We start from the raw sequence: 16,643 nt of genomic DNA on the forward strand, positions 1-16,643 counted from the left end.
GCTACTATGTAGGTGAAGTGTGGAATTAAATTTTTTTTAAAAAGCCTAATGTAGCTGTAATTGGCATAACCCTCCAAGTGTAAATAGAGATCCTTCCAGGAAAATGCAGTTCTAGTTCTGATTTGGCATGTGAAACATGACAGTACTGGGAAAAACACTTTCCTGCTAGTACAGCTAGAACTCAGACAGGACCCTCATCCACACAGAAGTGTTGCGAACCCCCTCAATGCCCTAATAATATTCACTATTCACCAGCAGAATTTTTGGTTTACTGGGGAAAATGTATTTAAAGTCATTTCTAAACACACCAGTATTAGCTATTTTTTATTTTTAAATATAAAAACTAGAACACAGACTTCCTTCCTATCCACCCTCATGCCCCCCCAAACACACATACACTAAAAATATATAAATAAAGGAAATGAAACTTCCCCATCAATGAAAATTGGGGGGTGGGGGGAAGGAGGAGAAGAAGAGAGGAGGGAGTGGAGAACAAAGACAAAAATTACTTTTTTTTTTAAGACAGAGGACTTCAGTCATTCTCAAGTTTCAAACTTGCTTTGCAGCGTTGGGTACTTTTTTTGCACAGTCTGATGCTGAAATTATTTAGGATTTGACATTCACTTAAAAAGAAAGTACCTGATATAAATTCTGCACCTCAAATGGCCCCTGTCCTTTAAGAGTCCTGGTAAGCCTTGTTCTAGCCAGATGGCGTGAACAAAAACCTCACCATCAGGGATCCTTTAAAAAGGAGGTGCTGATAATTTAACATTTAACTTACACCTACCTGCTTTGCTGGGGCAATCCTTCCCAATCTCTATTTTTGCAGTCTCTATACTCTAGAGTTAGCTGGAGTAAGTTTTAGTATCTGAGTTTTTGCTTTTTACTGAACATGAGATTTTTGACACATGGCAGGGAGGGAGGGGGGGAGGAGGGGGAAAGAAGGACTCAAAAAAGACCATCTACAACAATCTTGCTTTGCTATAGCTGCAATGAACTTTGAACATGAAGAGAAAAAATGGCAAATGAAAACAAAACCTTGCAGCTCTGCACTTCAAGGACATATCACAATGCGGGTTCTATAAAAAAATCTTACCATGAGCAGTTGATGAGGGGAGGGAGGGGAAAGACAGAAACCATTTTCTTCCTGAACTAAACAGACAGGAGAAAATTTGTGACAAGACCCAGGATGGCTGCTTTAGACATTGGTGGGGTGTGGAAACTTGGCACTTGTCCCCGTGTGCCTGGGAAGTGACAAGAGCCCACCTGAGCAGCGGATGGGAAGCCAAAGAGAAGCGATTGGTCTGAAAGTCTAACAAAATTTAAATTGTAAACTGGAGAATGACAAACTAAAATGATTTTTTTAAAAAAAATCAACTACCTTTTGACTTTGCCTCATATCAGGATTTTGGGTCTTTCCAGAGCAAATCATCAGTCAATGATGAAAACTTAGGTGGGCTGTTTGTGTGCGACACATTACTCTTTGTTACAGAGTGAGCTGAAATCACAAGACTCATTTCACTCAGAACCTCAAAATATACCTAACGCTCCAGGACTACTCCAAAACCCTGCATCACCTCCACTCTAATGCAAAGAGTTTAAACTTTTTTTTAAAAATCACACATTATTACACAGTAATAGGGCATATATTTAAGAGCATGTCCTGGGTTCCCCAAACCATTATCCTCTCAAGAAGAAAGTAACATAAATTATGTATTTTCCTTCAAGTTTCTGTGGCAGCAGGTTGTAGTCTGAGCACATTTTCCAGTTTTTCCCCACACAAATCAATGGTTTGGGGTTTTTTTCTGCTGCTGTTTTGAGCAGGTCCAGGTGAGCCCACATCCCCACCATCACGGAATGACAGAGGCAAGTGAGAAAGAGAGAAAAGAAACTGCTATCAAAACACTATTCCTTCTGCCCACAGAAACCAACAAGAACCAGGGCAATATGAGCTGCTGGCAGACTGTGTCACCCACTTTGTCCTCCTGGCCAGCCTGGACATACAGTGGGAGCAGCAAGGAGATGATGGTGCAAGAGCCCATTCTCGACATTTCAGATCTAACAGGAGATACTCCCACAAGCTCCATAGGTTAACTTGGTGCCTAAACGCATGCTGCTCAAAAGTAATTTCAGTGAATCTCTTAAATCTGCTTGGTTTCAAGCAAAGAGTTGTTAAAGACAAAAACAACCCAATAAAATTGTTGCTACCGTTCTTTGAGCCAGGTTCAGACCTACTCTTTGAAGGAAGAGTCGCCTTTCTTAAAATATATTTGAATGTGCTATTTTAGTCTTTATCTTAGAAGGCCCGATTTCCCCTCACAGCCCTGCAACTGATTACAGTAATAGATTTCTCAGAGATGGACAAGTTAAGAAGAGGTTTTGTAACTTCACATACAGCAAAGAGTAAGGAATTTGCTGCCTTCCTTTTTCTTTAGTTTTGAATGCAACCCCCCCAGTCCCTCCCCACTTACACACACGGTAACTCTACCCTTGTAAGCAGTGCCATGGAAGTCAGTGTGGCCACTTGTGCTCCTCACCTGACCTAAATAACCATGGGTGTGGCAGCTACTCCAGGCAGAATTCACATGTGCACTTGAAGATGCTTTTGCCTACTTCACTCAGGTGGAGGGCAGGCAAAAGGATCCGTTAATTTCAGAGACAGGAAAAATTGTAATTCTGATGACAATTTTTTATTGGAACTATTCAGCTCTCAAAAGAATGCAAGGGGAGGAAACAAATTGTTTCCACACCAACCATTATTTTGTGTTTGTCAAACGCTGCTTGCTTTTTTTTAAAAAAACAAAAAAACAAATACATATTTCTAAGGAAGCTGAAATGAAACTGCCTTATCTCACAGTTATTATGACACATACTAAGGAGGTGCAATGCAGGGCCCTTCTTTTTTACACTGTCCCATTATAGTATTGGCAAAGGGAGAGAAGGGCCTTCTCAAACACTTGGCTGAGTAAGTTTTCAGGTGACATATCCCCCCCTTGATTAGAACAAACAATAACAAAAAAAAAAGATGAAAATATTCACAGCAAAATATTAACTTACTGTTTTAGGAAACAGTACTTTACAGAACTGCTCTTATATTCTTCTCACCCTCCCTGCCAGATGCCAATTTATGAGCCCAATTTATAATAGCAAACCTCACTGTATCACTTCAAGAATTAAAATGGCCAGAAGAAGAGAAGCAACAGAGTTTTGAGTTTAAAATCTAGGAATTCCTTTTTTTTATCTAGGCTAGTTGTGCACTACCCAGAGGCAAAAAAAAACTGAAACAAGGACTTGCTTTATGGTCTTAATGAATACTGGAGGACTCTCAATAGGCAGGTCATCATTACAGGTTGAGAAAATGAAAATGGCTTAGGGATGGAGACTTTTTCAGTCTATCGAAATACATCATGAGTCAATGTTAGGTAGAGAGGTTAGTCATGCTGTGGTTTATTTATGCTCATGTTGGCCCGTGATACTAATCGCTGGAGAGGCAGGATGCCTGCCTAGCTACCTGTGGCCTCATCCCTCTTCCCCTGGAAGGGATGCCAACAGCAGGACATACATTGACACTGTGATTAAGCTCCAGTGTTATCCTATCACCAGAAGGCCAGTCCTCCAGTTCGCACTCAGGCCAAGTTTCACAGTGAAGTGCATTACTTGTATTTGAGTTTTTTTGGCTTTTCAAGATACACAGGTTTGACCACCACACCACAGTGCTGTTCAGGTCCTCACTGAGGTCTCCAACTTCAGAAACACAAGCTGCTAATCAATGGTAGAACAGATTGTTCTAGAGTGTTCATTTGCACCTAAACTTTTTGAGTAGGCTATACTTAAGCCTTTAACTTTTCCAAAGATTATCAGAGTATCCTCTACATAAGAAAGAAAAACGCATACAACACATTTTCCTCATATGAAAAATCACTTATCTAAATTCTAGGAAAAAGTCTATTTGTTTTATGCAAAGCTGCATAGTATGTATGCATAGAGCACATATGCAGCAGCCCTTCTATTGTTATATGTGCCTTGGACAACACTTAGAAAAAAGATAAGGTACCAACCAGGGCATATTAAATTCTGTCACTTCGGTGGGCAATGAAGCGAAATGGGTTATTTCTAGATAGATGCACCTTATTAATGCAATGACTCCATTCTGATCCAACTGAACGTCCAAGACCACGAAGCAGATAAGCGATGACAGCAATCAGCTGCATGTACCGCATGCAGGAACAACTCATGCACACGCTGGCACTGTAATGATGGGTCACTTCATTGTGACACTGTACCCTGAGTGAGGGCAGCAGACAAATCCCTGGTCCCCAGGGCAGCTCTGCAGGCCAGAGGCCCAAGCAGGACAGGTACAGGCAGCAGAGTGGCCCTGCCGAGCAACCAGGCCAATCCTGCCAGGTGAGCTCTCTCCTCTTCCCATACCCACATTAAAATTGTACCTACCAATGGCATAAAACTCCCCCCTCAGTGATTACATGCTTAAAATATTAATCATGCAGTTATACACAATATTTTCCATAAATATTTGAGCTATGGGTCATCATATGTATTTTGCTGCCATCATGTCAGTCTGTAAGAATGTATGAATCTCACCTGTAACTATCTGAATGACGACCAGCACTGATGCGCAAGGACAGCAAGTGCAGGTCAGATTTTACTGGATGAAGGCAATAACCCGCCTAGGTTTACATCTCGATCAGTCAAGCCTGGTTAGTTGACAGGCAGACGTGAAAACCACTCTGTAAAGTCAGCAGAAGGATGAATAGGCATTATCCATTTATTAACTGGTTAACTGCCGATTAATTTCACTTGCAAATCGCCTCTCCAGTATTTAAACAGCTGGCTAAGAGTTTTTGTTCCTTACCACCCCGTAATTTTGACGGGCCAGAAAGCCGGAGCGCCCCGCCAGCGCCCAGCCCGCCGCGCGCTCCTCTCCCGCAGGAATGGAGGGAGAAATCCCCATTCCTCCGAAACGAGCTCGCCCCACGCGGTGCCGCCCGGGAAAGGCTCCACAGCCGAGCCCCGGGACCGCTCCGCTCCCAGCACAGATACCGAGACGGCACCGAGCGCGCTGAGGGACGAAGGACGGGAGGAGCGGCGCGTGGGTCGCCTACTCGTGTCAGGGGCCGTGAGGGGCAGCGCGGCTCGGGGAACTTCCGCGGCGAGCCCCGCCGAGCCGCCCTTCCCCGCCTCTGCTCCCGGCACGGCGCGGCGGCGCCCGGGACTCGCAGCAGCGCCGCGGCGGGGGCGCCCCGCGCCGGCCCCGCCGCCCGCCCGGCCCAGGCAGGTACCGGGCAGCGCCCCCCGCCCGCCCGCGCCCGGACGGGCAGGAGGCGGCGGCAGCCGGCAGGGCCTCGGCGCTGCAGACCGAAAGTCAACTGCGAGCTGCAAACTTTTTTCTCCCTCCTCCCCCACCCCCCCTTTTTTTTTTTCCCTCCTCTCCTTCCAGCGCAGCCCCGGCTCCTGCAAAAACGAAACTTGCGAAGCGTTGCCCCTACCTGGCGCGAAGTCTGCAACAAGTGCAGGCGGGCGGGGGAGGGGGGCGGGCGCGGGGCTCGTGGCAGTGTCGGCGAGGCGGGAGCAGATCGCGATATTAATTTATTACGGAGCTGCCCCGGGCTCGGTCCTACTTCACTTACAGTACGGCGCCCATCCTGTAAACAAATATCGCTCCGCCAGGAAACGCACTCCCCCGGCCCGGCCCGGCGCGGCCCCGCTGCCCGGCACCCACCCCGGCGGCGGCGGCACATGGAGCGAAGCGGGGCGGGGGCCCCGCGCCGGGGGAGGCTCCGGGCACCGGCACTTACCTCCGGCACGGCCTCCCCCGCCCGCCGAGCTGCCGAGTCCGTGATGCAAAAAGAAAGAAAGAAAAAAAAAAAAAAGAAAAAGAAAAGAAAAAGAAAAAAAATCCCCGGTGTCAGCAAATCGCTGTCAAATAATTTCCTTGCAGAGCAGGGAGCCGGGAAAAGCAGAAGCAGGAGGGGGAGGAGGCTGCGGGAGGCGGCGGGATCCCTCCGCCGCGATGGGTCTGGCCCCGGGTAGCGAAGCAGGAAGTAAGGTGTCGGTGGCGCCGCGGCCGCCCGGCCCCGCGGCGGGGCGAGGGGCGCCCGCCGCCCCCGGGGGCCCGCCCGCCGCCGGCCGTGCGCCGCCGCCGCCGCCTCCCTCCCTCTCTCCCTCCCTCCCGCTCCGCCGCGCCGCGGTCTGGCCGGCAGCCCCTCCTCTCAGGGCGGTGAGCGCAGCGCAGGTGCCGGGGCCACTGGCGGCGACCTGTCAGCGGCTCCCGCCGGGTCGGCGGGGTGCGGGCGAGGGGCTGCCGCGGGATCCCGCCGCATGCCGCAGGGCGCCGGGGCCGGGCACCGCTCCCGCTCCCGCTCCCGCCCCGGCGGCGGCGCCGGGGGACGACACCGCGCCAGCCCTGGGGCCGAGGGGGTCCCGCGCCGAGGGGCCGGGATGCAGGGGTGCTCCCCCGGCGCCGCGGTGTCATCCGGAGCGGGGCAGCCGCGTCGGGGCCGGGGGCTGCGGGCGCTGTGGCCCGGCCTCCCCCAGCCCCGGGGCGCCGGAGGGGGAAAGTGGCCGCGGTAAAGGCGGGCTCGCTCTCACCCGGGAGCTCTCCTGCCCTGAGCGGGGAAGGGCTGCTGCGCCTGCCGGGGCCGCCTCCGGCTCCAGGGCGGCTCCTCCGCCTTGGGTTAATTTAGAAGTTAATTCTCTAATACAGCGAGCGATGTAGGAACTTGCTCCTGTGGTCACTGATCTTTGCCATTGGTCGTCCTAAATGATTTTTTTTTAAAGTCTGCAGAAACATTTTGGTGAAATACCTCATCGGTCCTTCTTTCCTTGGGCTCGGCATTTGCATTAGATTGCACCAAAATGTTCCCTCGCAGGGAAGGATTTTACATCTTGGGGACAGATACGTGATGCATACAGCTTATGCAGTGCTCTGTTTAAGCTCACGGACAATGACAGACTGTAAGAAACCGTAGCTGGGAAGAGAGAAACTGAAACGGGGATGGTTATAGGCCTACTTCTGCCTTCAAAGAGGGAAAAAACCCCAACAGACAAAACTCTCAAGGGTTATAACTGGAACAGAAAAAGGTCTTTGGTGTTAGCATTTGTGATTCAGCCTTACATTATAATGGTTACCAGCAGCCTCATTTTCTTTTTATGGTCATCCTGGTTTCCTGGTTGCATGACACTTCCATCGGCCCCCTGTTCTTAATAATTTAACCTTTTATGAAATTGTTTTGATTTACAGTGTAGATTAGAGCAAGAGTGAAAAAGTATGATATCACCCCTTGGCTATTAAATTTCTTTGAAGTATGCACAAATGTGAGAAAGTCTTGTTTTCTTCCTCGCCAGCTACTAATTTTCTAATTTTATTTTTACTTAACTGAAGAATACCATTCCAATATTGTAAGTTCTCTGTGCTGAGCTCTGCTAAATCTATGCTGAGTTTTGGATTCAATGTTGGCTTGTTTGCTTGCTGGAGTCCTAAGTCATATAAACTATGATGAAAATAGAATTAAAACCACAACTCAAAATGTGCTTTGCCTCTGTTTGTTTTTTGTGTCTAGTCTGGAACCCAGAATAGACCATATTACTTGTGATTTCCAAAATGACCTCTGAAAATAAGCAATGGAATTTAACAGTCTTTCTAGGTTTGTCTCAGCATCTCTACTTCTCCAGTTAATCAATACAAGCAAATCTCTGTTGAATCAGCTAGGTGGTATTTGATTTGCCTGAAACACAAGTGTTAGTGGTATAACTCAAAATAGAAGCAAATGTCTAATTTAAATTTCAGCAAAGAATCATTAGCTCAGTTTGTTAGAGCATGGTGCTAGTAAGGCCAAGATTGTGTCTTTGCCTCCAGTATGGGCCATTCACTTAAGAGCTGGACTTGATGATCCTTGTGGGTTCCTTCCAACCCAGAATATTCTGTGATTATCAAACAGCCTTCTGACATGCTATAAATTGCACCCATCTTACTCTGCCATAACAAGTTTAGCTATACAAAACTCTTAGCTCAGGACAACATTTCCATTAAATTGTGTGGGCTGGCTATAGCCAGACTGCATTCTTTGTGTTTATCCTGCCAGTTATGAGTTGGTCTCCATCAAAAGCACAAAACCTTAATTTGTGTTCTCAGTTTTCCTGATCCTTCTTCTAATCTTTTAAGGATTTGAGTATCAAGCTTCCCACTTTTGAATAAAAAAAATCAGACCGTGGTTTACAGTATTCAACCTCAGAATAATTCTATGGGCTTGTCGTGATGCTGTTCAACAAGGCTTTGGCAGGGATACCTGGCGAGTTGGTGCGCTGGGAGCCCTGAAGCCGGGGTGATGTCCTGGCCGGCCCAGCCGCCCGCTTGCTGCTGTCAGAAGAGGGAGACCTTGCCCTCTCTTCCCTGCCCGCCGAGCTGGCTCGGCTCGCCAAGCCAGAGCACTATTCCCTGTCTGGGCTAAGTTCCTGCCATTTTGGGGAGCTCCCTGGGAGATCCGCCCGGGGAGCTGGGGGCCGCGGGGCGGGGAGGGCCAGGGGAGCCCTGCAGCCGGTGGGCACGGTGGCTCCGCTGCCTCCAAACCCCCAGCGCTTCCGAACAACACAAAAGCAGCGAATGTCTTACGGTAACTGCCGTCCCTCTGTCAGAGTCTTGTCAGCAAATAATGCATTTTAATTTTTTTCTAAGCGGGGCTGTTTCAGAAATGAAAGCATTACAGAAGTTTAGGAGTGACAGAGGTCTCTGATCATCCTCCTGGTTCATTCCTTTCTGGCACAGAATTGCTGTGTCATTATTTTCCCAAATGCCTTCGTTTTTATTAGAAGGCTTCACCTTGAATTTGTAGGCTTTCCAAGAAAGACAATGCTGAAGAAAACATACTATGGCTGTGGTAGGAGGCAATATACCTTTGTTAAACAACTGGACTCATTAAAATAAAACCACTTCAGACACAATCACATTTATGCAAGTATCTTACTGGTCAGAGTCGCAGCAGCCAAAATACAGATGTTCATCCAGTTTCTTGGTTTTAGATGCCTGTTCCCAGGTGGAATTTTGATTGTGGATGATATCCTTAAAAAAAAAAAAAAATCAGACTGTAATTATCTGATTTCATTGAAAAAGACTAATGACAGGCTTATATTTGTTTCAAGGGGGAGCTTTTGAGCCATAAATTGTACTGATGGATTTAGGTTTAAAAGCAAGTTCAGTTTCAGAACATGACATTCGACATAATGTGGACTTTATATTTGTAATTGAGATTATGGCCTTATTTTCCAGAAAAATAAAAGCCATTATGGAAATTTCAAGAGATGACAAATCTGCCCTTTGGTACCTGTTCTTTTGGTGTAATTACTGATCCACCCTGTTGTTAAATGCTTGACCTTGATTTTTCTTTTCAATTTGTGGGTTTCCCAGCATGAAGTTGCTGGTTCTTTCCCTTCTAAATCAGTTTAGTATCATGTGAATCTCTTGGATTTAGTCAGTCATTTGTCTCTTTCCTTTTAGATTTATAAGACACACTGGGGTCCTACAAGAGTGGCACTGGTAGAATAGTTTGAAAAAGCCAAATGTGTTTTCTGTGATCACATTCCCTGTTGCAGTGAAAGGGAAGTAGACACAGCTTCCACAACCTAAAAACACACAAAAAATTACATTATTATTGGCAATGGGCTTGCCCAGAGAACAAATGCATAATTCCAGGTTGTCTCTGGAAACATTACTTCTGCTTTGTTTCAAGGTAATGCTAACAACCCTGCTCTTGCCTTGGTGCTCTTTTCTTTCATGTACATTGGGGTGTGTGTAGTGTTTCTCCCTCTTAGGTCCTGTCACCAGGAAGCTCAGGACATGGAGAGCTTCCAGGATAAAATAGCTTACCCTCTTCAGGGTCGCTTCTGACTACATTCATTGCAAGTTAAAAAAATGGCCAAGGGTTGAAATGGAGCTAAATATTTTTAGTAGAAATTAATAATTTCTATGAAATGAAATTATTAATTCTAGAAAATGAATAATTTTTAGTAGAAATGCATCAGGACCCCAGCTACTGCAAACTACCATGTACTTTGTCCACTTCCACCACCCAGGTGAGGAGCAGGCCTGTGTCAAAAGAACAACATCCCAGCCTTGGTGGTCCAAGTTGGCTCTTGTCCAATGAAGTGGCTGCTCTGATTCCAGATATGAGGCAAAGTCATGGATTTCACTGGCAGCCTTATATGATCTCAGACCATGCTGCTGCCATTTGAAAACTAATCCTGGAAGTAAGAGTTTTTAATTTTATTTTTTCTTTCAGCCAGATTGGTTTGCTGATTGCAGAGCATAAGGAATGGTGCAGGAAATGTGCCAAGGAGGGGAGAGGATGAAAGCATGCTGCTTTCATTCAGACTGCTGGTGAAAGCCCTGCTCACAGGGCCCCCTCACTACAAGAAAAAAATTGAGGTGCTGGAACATCTCCAGAGAAGGGCAACAGAGCTGGTGAAGAATCTGGAGCACAAATGTTATGAGCAGTAACTGAGGGAACGGGGGTCATTTAGCCTGGAGAAAAGGAGTCTCAAGGGAGACCTCACTGCTGTCCACAGCTACTGGAAAGGAGGCTGTAGCAGGGTGGGGGTTGGTCTCTTCACTCAATTAACAAGCAATGGAACTGGAAGAAACAGCCCCTAGTTGCACCAAGAGAAGTTTAGAATGGGTATTAGGAAAAATTTCTTTATGGAAAATGTAGTCAAGCATTGGAACAGGTTGCTCAGGGAAGTGGTGGAGTTACCATCCCTGGAGGGATTTAAAAGATGTGCAAGATGTGGTGCTAAGGGAGAGTGGTGGATTTAGTAGTATTAGGTTAATGGTTGGACTCAATCATCCTAAAGGTCTTTTACAACCTGAATGATGCTATGAATCTTCTCATGAACGCTAAAACAAAAGTGAATTGTGACGGCTAAGGTCCTGCTAGCCCCTATGCAACTTACTGCCTCCAGCTCCATGGGTTTGCCTCCTGTTTGCACCCAACGCTGACACTACTTCCCTGGTGAGCCAGATCACCTGCCAGTGCTGGCAGAAATGCCCTGTCATGTTTCCCATAGATAGCTTCACTGAGTCAGCCAGACAAGCAATAGAAAAGGAGGCTGTGTGCTCAAAAATGGGGTTTACAGCCACACCACTTTAAATTGCCTCTAATTGTCTCAAAGCCACTGCTGCTATCTCATCTGACAGTTAAGACGCTCTCTAAGAAGGTTGGTTCAGGTAGTGGACAAAAGCAAAAGGAAAACTGAAGCTGCACAGATGTTTGCACTGCAGTCAGCTCTGGAAATCCACAAGCACTGGTTTTCTCTCAATGTCAACCTCAGGAACGTTTTAGCAAAGCTTAGAGTTGCCCATCTCTGAGTCAGACCCTGAGCTGTTGAGCTGCTCCTTCAGCACAACCTGCAGTAGCTGCTCAGCCCTGGGGCTCTGGCCCAGTGCTGGTGGAGCTGGGTGCTGCTGGATGAGGGAGCCTCCTGGCAGCTCTTGGTAGGACATGGCTTTGACCTTTCTGCATCCCCTGCAGCTGGGCACATGGGAGATACAATGCCACTGCACACGGATGCCCTGAAGCAAATTAAGCCATTAAGTAAAGTGTTTAGGAATATTTTGGTAAAGAAATTACAGATACGCAAGTGAGAAACAGTGATGACTTCAAGACTTTTTTTCAGCAAGACTATTAGGGTTTTGCAACAAAAAACTATTAGTGTTTTGCAACTGTATGTGAGCCCTAGAGAGGAGAAAGAGCTAGAGACATTCTTGCTTCATTTGGTTTGTGCCAGTTCCCATTCCTCTTGGAAGAGTTGCTTATACTGTTGTGCTGTCAGGAATAATCTGTGGGCATACACGTGCACATAAGAGACACAGTGACATGGGCCATCTTGCAGGATCTTGTCCTAGTAAGCAATGCTCCAGTTAGTGTGGCTTTTTCACATGCCAGAAAAGAGGAAATGTTTTATTTTATACAATACACTGACATATGTATTTGTAAATTTACAAATTTGTTTAATATATACACATTACATAAATTACATTACATATGTTTGTAAATTATGAATGCATAAACATAGAAAACTGAATAATCTTTATAAAACTAACATAAGTGAAAATATTTTTTTTAATAATTTCCAGATTTTAAGTTGATGGCGTGGTTTGAGCTACTCGGCACTTTAAAACCATTGACTGTGGATCTGAGTTGGGAATACAATCAGAGGCCAATAATACTGTCTCCATTTTACAGATGGTTAAAGCAGGGAACAGAGGTGGTCCAGTGTCATCCAGGAATGTAGCTGCAGAGGAAAAGTATGAAAAAAAAAAATCTTATGCCCAATTTGAAATGGTTGGAGCTTTGGCTGACATGCAAGAAGCTTTATCCCACTGGCTTTGTATGCGCTCCCAGTGGTAACAGCTGAAAACTGCTCTGTGAAGAAACACACCTTACTCTAAATTTGCTGCTGTTGTACTGTTGAAAAGAAATACCTAGACCTGTTTGCAGACAAAGATTCAATTAAATTACACTATTTAATGAAAACTGCCTTTACAGAGGCACCATAAACTTGAAATCCAGTGAAATCCAGTGAATGACAGATTTAAGGTGCTGTTTCCTACTACTTTTGTTGAATGCCCCCACCAATCTTTCTGAATTGTTTTATCTTGGCTTTAAAAATCTGTTATGTGGTAAAATTGATATATTAAAAAGAGGCTTTAGGATGGCTTGCTACAGAGAGCTGTATTAAATTCTAATGTGTTTGTAGAAGAAGAGAAATCCTACTTTTGAGTACAGAAGGAAAAATAAGGCTGATTACAATCAAATGTTTTCTAAAGATAAAAGGTTATAGAAAAGATGCATGATGAGAGTAGAAGGAAGCCTGGCATATTTACTTTAAGTTACAGTTAATCTAAATAACTTTCTGTAACAGAAGGATAATATCTAAATAAAAATATGATTAAGTCACTGTGGTTCTCTATCGCAACATGCAATGTGTCTGAGTCCACACTGACAACTGATATCAAAATTAAAGTTTTATTCCTTTTTCAGAATTTTGTCTGTTGGAAGTGGATGCAATATTGGCAATAGCACACTGCATATTGAGTGGAAGAGCACAGACAGTCACCTGTGATCAGAACTATCCCTGTCATCCCATCACCCTACTTTCAGCCATTTCTGTTTTCTATTTCATATTCCTCAGACAGAAGCAAATGATTTTGCTGATTTAATTCAAAATTGAGTGTATCCTGTGTAGGTTTTGTTGAAGGAGTTTAAAATAGCCATCCACATCTTCTGCTCTGAACTTTCCCATTCAGAACTGTACCCTGAACTTTTATACAAGTCTTTTATAGTCATATATACCAGTTACTTCAAGGTCTCACTGTGTCTCTCTTATTTGTTTCTTACATATGTGACAGTGGGCAGATATGCATTTAAACTGTATGGATACTGCTGTCAAGATTTAAAAATGCTATTAACTCACATGGCTAGACTCATACTGTATACCCAATATTTATACAGTATATTCTGTTTATAGTGATGTAGGGCACTTTACATCATCAGATAGAAATAGGCTGTACTGTTTCACAATTTTACAGTGATGGGAATGCACTTACAGTAGAAGACAAGCTCCTTTACATTTTTGTGTCATTGTTTTCCTTTGGTGGCCCCAAAACACTTGAAGAGGTGAGAGCTGCACAGAAGAACAGAAAGCAGAAAATGCAGTGAAGTTATTGTTCATCTGCAGTGACACAGGGAACTACAAGGAACCCCTATAAAGCAGGTTAACAAAATTAATAGTAGACGAAAACCAATTTGTTGAATAGCTGAGAGAGTTTTTCCAGCAGCAGCTGAAGGGCAGCAGATGACAAATCCAGGCATATGTAAACATGTGAAGTCTTTCTGATGGACCAATTTTGCTTCTACAGACTCCATCACATTCAAATGGCCTGTGAATCTCCAAATTAGTATGTAAGTTGGGAAATTAAACAGGGGATCCCCAAAACAATCTCCTGTAGTGCTCCTGGTGCAAGCTTAGGTCTGTGAGACTAAAGTTCTCAGACTTTTGGGTCTGTTCTGTTGAGGAAAGAGGCAGTGGTGCAAATTAGGCATGAGATCTTTTTCACAGGTGAAAAAGAAGAGACCTTCTTTTGCGTCACAAAGGTGTGGAATTTTCCTATAAAAGTCTCCAAAGTTTTCTTCTAGACAAGGGTAGTATGAGCTGGTCCTCCCATATCTCAGAGCTCCCTGGGAACGCACCAACAATGACTGGATAACCTAGGGACCAGAAGGCTCATCTTTTAAGTCTGCAGTACCTGCAGCATTGCCAGCTTGCTAGAAAAGCTTGAAGAAATATGGGCAGGAAAAAGAGGTTTCTCAAATCAACTTTTGCTTTAGTTGATGTGTTGGTCTGCAGAATCCATTTCACTTTATTCAGAAATTTTAACAATAACAAGGCATTGCTTACATTTGTGTTTCTCTGGGTATATATTTTACAGCTTATGTGTCCTCTTATCATGCCAACACATCCTGTAAACCCCCTTGGGAGGACAAGTACAGCTCTGTGGATGAGTCCCATGCCAGTTGACTGACTAATCTAGCAGCTACCAATAGCTGAAGAGGCACTGATAATTCCTCTGCACCTCAGACAGGGGCAAAGGAGCTAATTATACTCTGATTGTCTATCAGTTGAGAAAATCCCCAGATGAGGAGTTGTGGGTGTATTTCACTTTTCATACACTACTTGAGTGATGCGCTGGGAACAGAGGAGGGCAAAAAATAAACTCAGCCCTAATTACTCATACTGAACTTGTGGCCTTCTTAAACTATGTTCAACTCAAGAAGCAAACCTAGGGTTGAGAGAGACTTCTTCCAGACTTGTTTTAAGACTGTGCCATTAGAGGCTGTGCTCACTGAAGTGTCTGCCAAAAACCTCTTGAGTCTGTGTTTAAGGAGCAGTCCTGCGTGGAGGTCCTTCCCTGGTGGTGTGCCAGTGTTTTTCCTTTCCTATTAGAAGACTATCTGAAGATCTTGGACTTGTTCCACTCTTAAAATCCAAGCATCTTTATTGTCTATCTGTCCTTGCAATATGATAGGCCAGAAACTTTTACTGTCTGGCCTTTGTAAGCCTTGTTGCACAATCTGGGTAATATAGATCTCTCAGTTTCCCATTTCCACTTCTGTAATGTTTGTTATATTCAATTGTATGTCTTGGGGTTCATTTCTTCAGCTTCTGCCTACACTTTGTGCAGTTTTTCATCTGATCTGCAATTGCTATCTATACTGTCAATCAGCTCATCTCTCTTTATTAGTAATAGATCCAGTCAGTTCTTATGTTTGCATACACTCTAGGATGGTAATGTTTTGTCTTGCCAGCAGACAGAGATTTTAAAGTTGTGATAATCTATATGCTTGTCTGAGGGATGTGAAAATAGTGTTATGAATGTTGTTTATGAAAACTGGGGTTTGCAACCTTCAGTTGTTTTCACATACTGTAGCTGACTGTCCTCAAAGAAGTGACAAGCAGAACAGACAGCGTTGGCAAGCCCATCGTTCACATCTGATCCTAACTAACTAACCATGAAAATCCTCAGCATTTTCCCCCAGTTACCTCTATGTAGATACCACTTTGAGGACAGTTTTAGTTAAATCATTCTACACTTTCTTTGCTCCAATTTAAACTCTGATTAGACCTTATTTCCTCTTCCTAATTTTTTCTTCTACTGACCTTGCACTATGCATAAACATTCTTCATAGGGAAATTAGTGAGCTATTTGTTGTTAATTTTTTATGTCTTAGTTTTTGTGCCCAGTACATAATGATCCACTTACATCTCGACTTGCATGCTGTAACCTCCACTTTCGACTTCTCTTTCCTGCCAACAAAGCAAGTTTATTTTCTAATAACTTAAAATACCTCCATTTATCCTTAACTCTCTAAAGATGCTTTCCTCCTTCTTTGTTAATTAATCCTCTCTGTTTCCAAGGATCCTCTGCCTAGGATTGTGCCTGTCTCCTTCTGTGCCATGTTCTGCTCTGAGCTGGAGAGCGACAGGTAGGCGCTTCTGTCCCTCTCCCATTCCTGAGCATCGCAGTACAAGGATGCCAGCTTGCCCAAAAGGGACTCTTGGCCAGTTTTTGAGCGAGCATTTTGAAAAGTAGTTAGGCAGTTTTCCCACTGTAGACAGGCTCGTGGAAGGACCATTAATTACTCACTGCAGGCTTAACTATGGGCAGAAAAAGGGGGCTTTTGTGCAATTGTCAAACCCTCACCATTATTTCTACATGTTGGTTTTGTATTTAATAGGATTACATGACTTGTTTGCTCTATATGCCAAAATGGATGGTTCCTTTCAGTAATAAAACAAAGCCAATAACCTGAAAGGAACCACATCTCAAAAGCACAAACTTGACCTCTGAGTGACCTTGACATTTACAGACTAAAAAGAACTTTTCTTTGAACAGACAGAAGTCAGGGAGCCAGCAAGAACCAGGAGAAAATGGTTTTGTTGCTTTCTGATTACATTGTTTAAACCAACATACTACATGGTTTACAATACTTCATTACAATGTATTAGGGCCTGGAGGTGATTTAATGTCTGTTTATAACTGAGACTAATCTTGAAATAAACAAATGAATGTTTGG

The 16,643-nt window shown here is 44.5% G+C and overlaps 1 protein-coding gene across 8 annotated transcripts in view; it reads right to left on the reverse strand.

Moving 5' to 3' along the window:
* Window positions 1-6,155, reverse strand: part of TRERF1 (transcriptional regulating factor 1) — a 97,783-nt gene extending 91,628 nt beyond the window's left edge. For 5 of the 8 annotated variants that reach the window (XM_071426853.1, XM_071426835.1, XM_071426844.1 and 2 more), the window contains exon 1: window positions 5,814-6,155. The gene's annotated coding sequence lies outside the window, so the exon portion shown is untranslated. Of the gene's footprint in view, window positions 1-4,599; window positions 4,746-5,504; window positions 5,785-5,813 lie in introns of those variants that run through there. The other 3 variants (XM_071426799.1, XM_071426818.1, XM_071426809.1) reach the window with 2 other exon arrangements.
* Between the last annotated feature and the right edge of the window lie 10,488 nt (window positions 6,156-16,643).

This window comes from Agelaius tricolor, unplaced genomic scaffold (genome assembly GCF_023055355.1).
Source record: "Agelaius tricolor isolate 1412-34295 unplaced genomic scaffold, bAgeTri1.0.p SCAF_1, whole genome shotgun sequence".
Lineage (NCBI taxonomy): Eukaryota > Metazoa > Chordata > Aves > Passeriformes > Icteridae > Agelaius > Agelaius tricolor.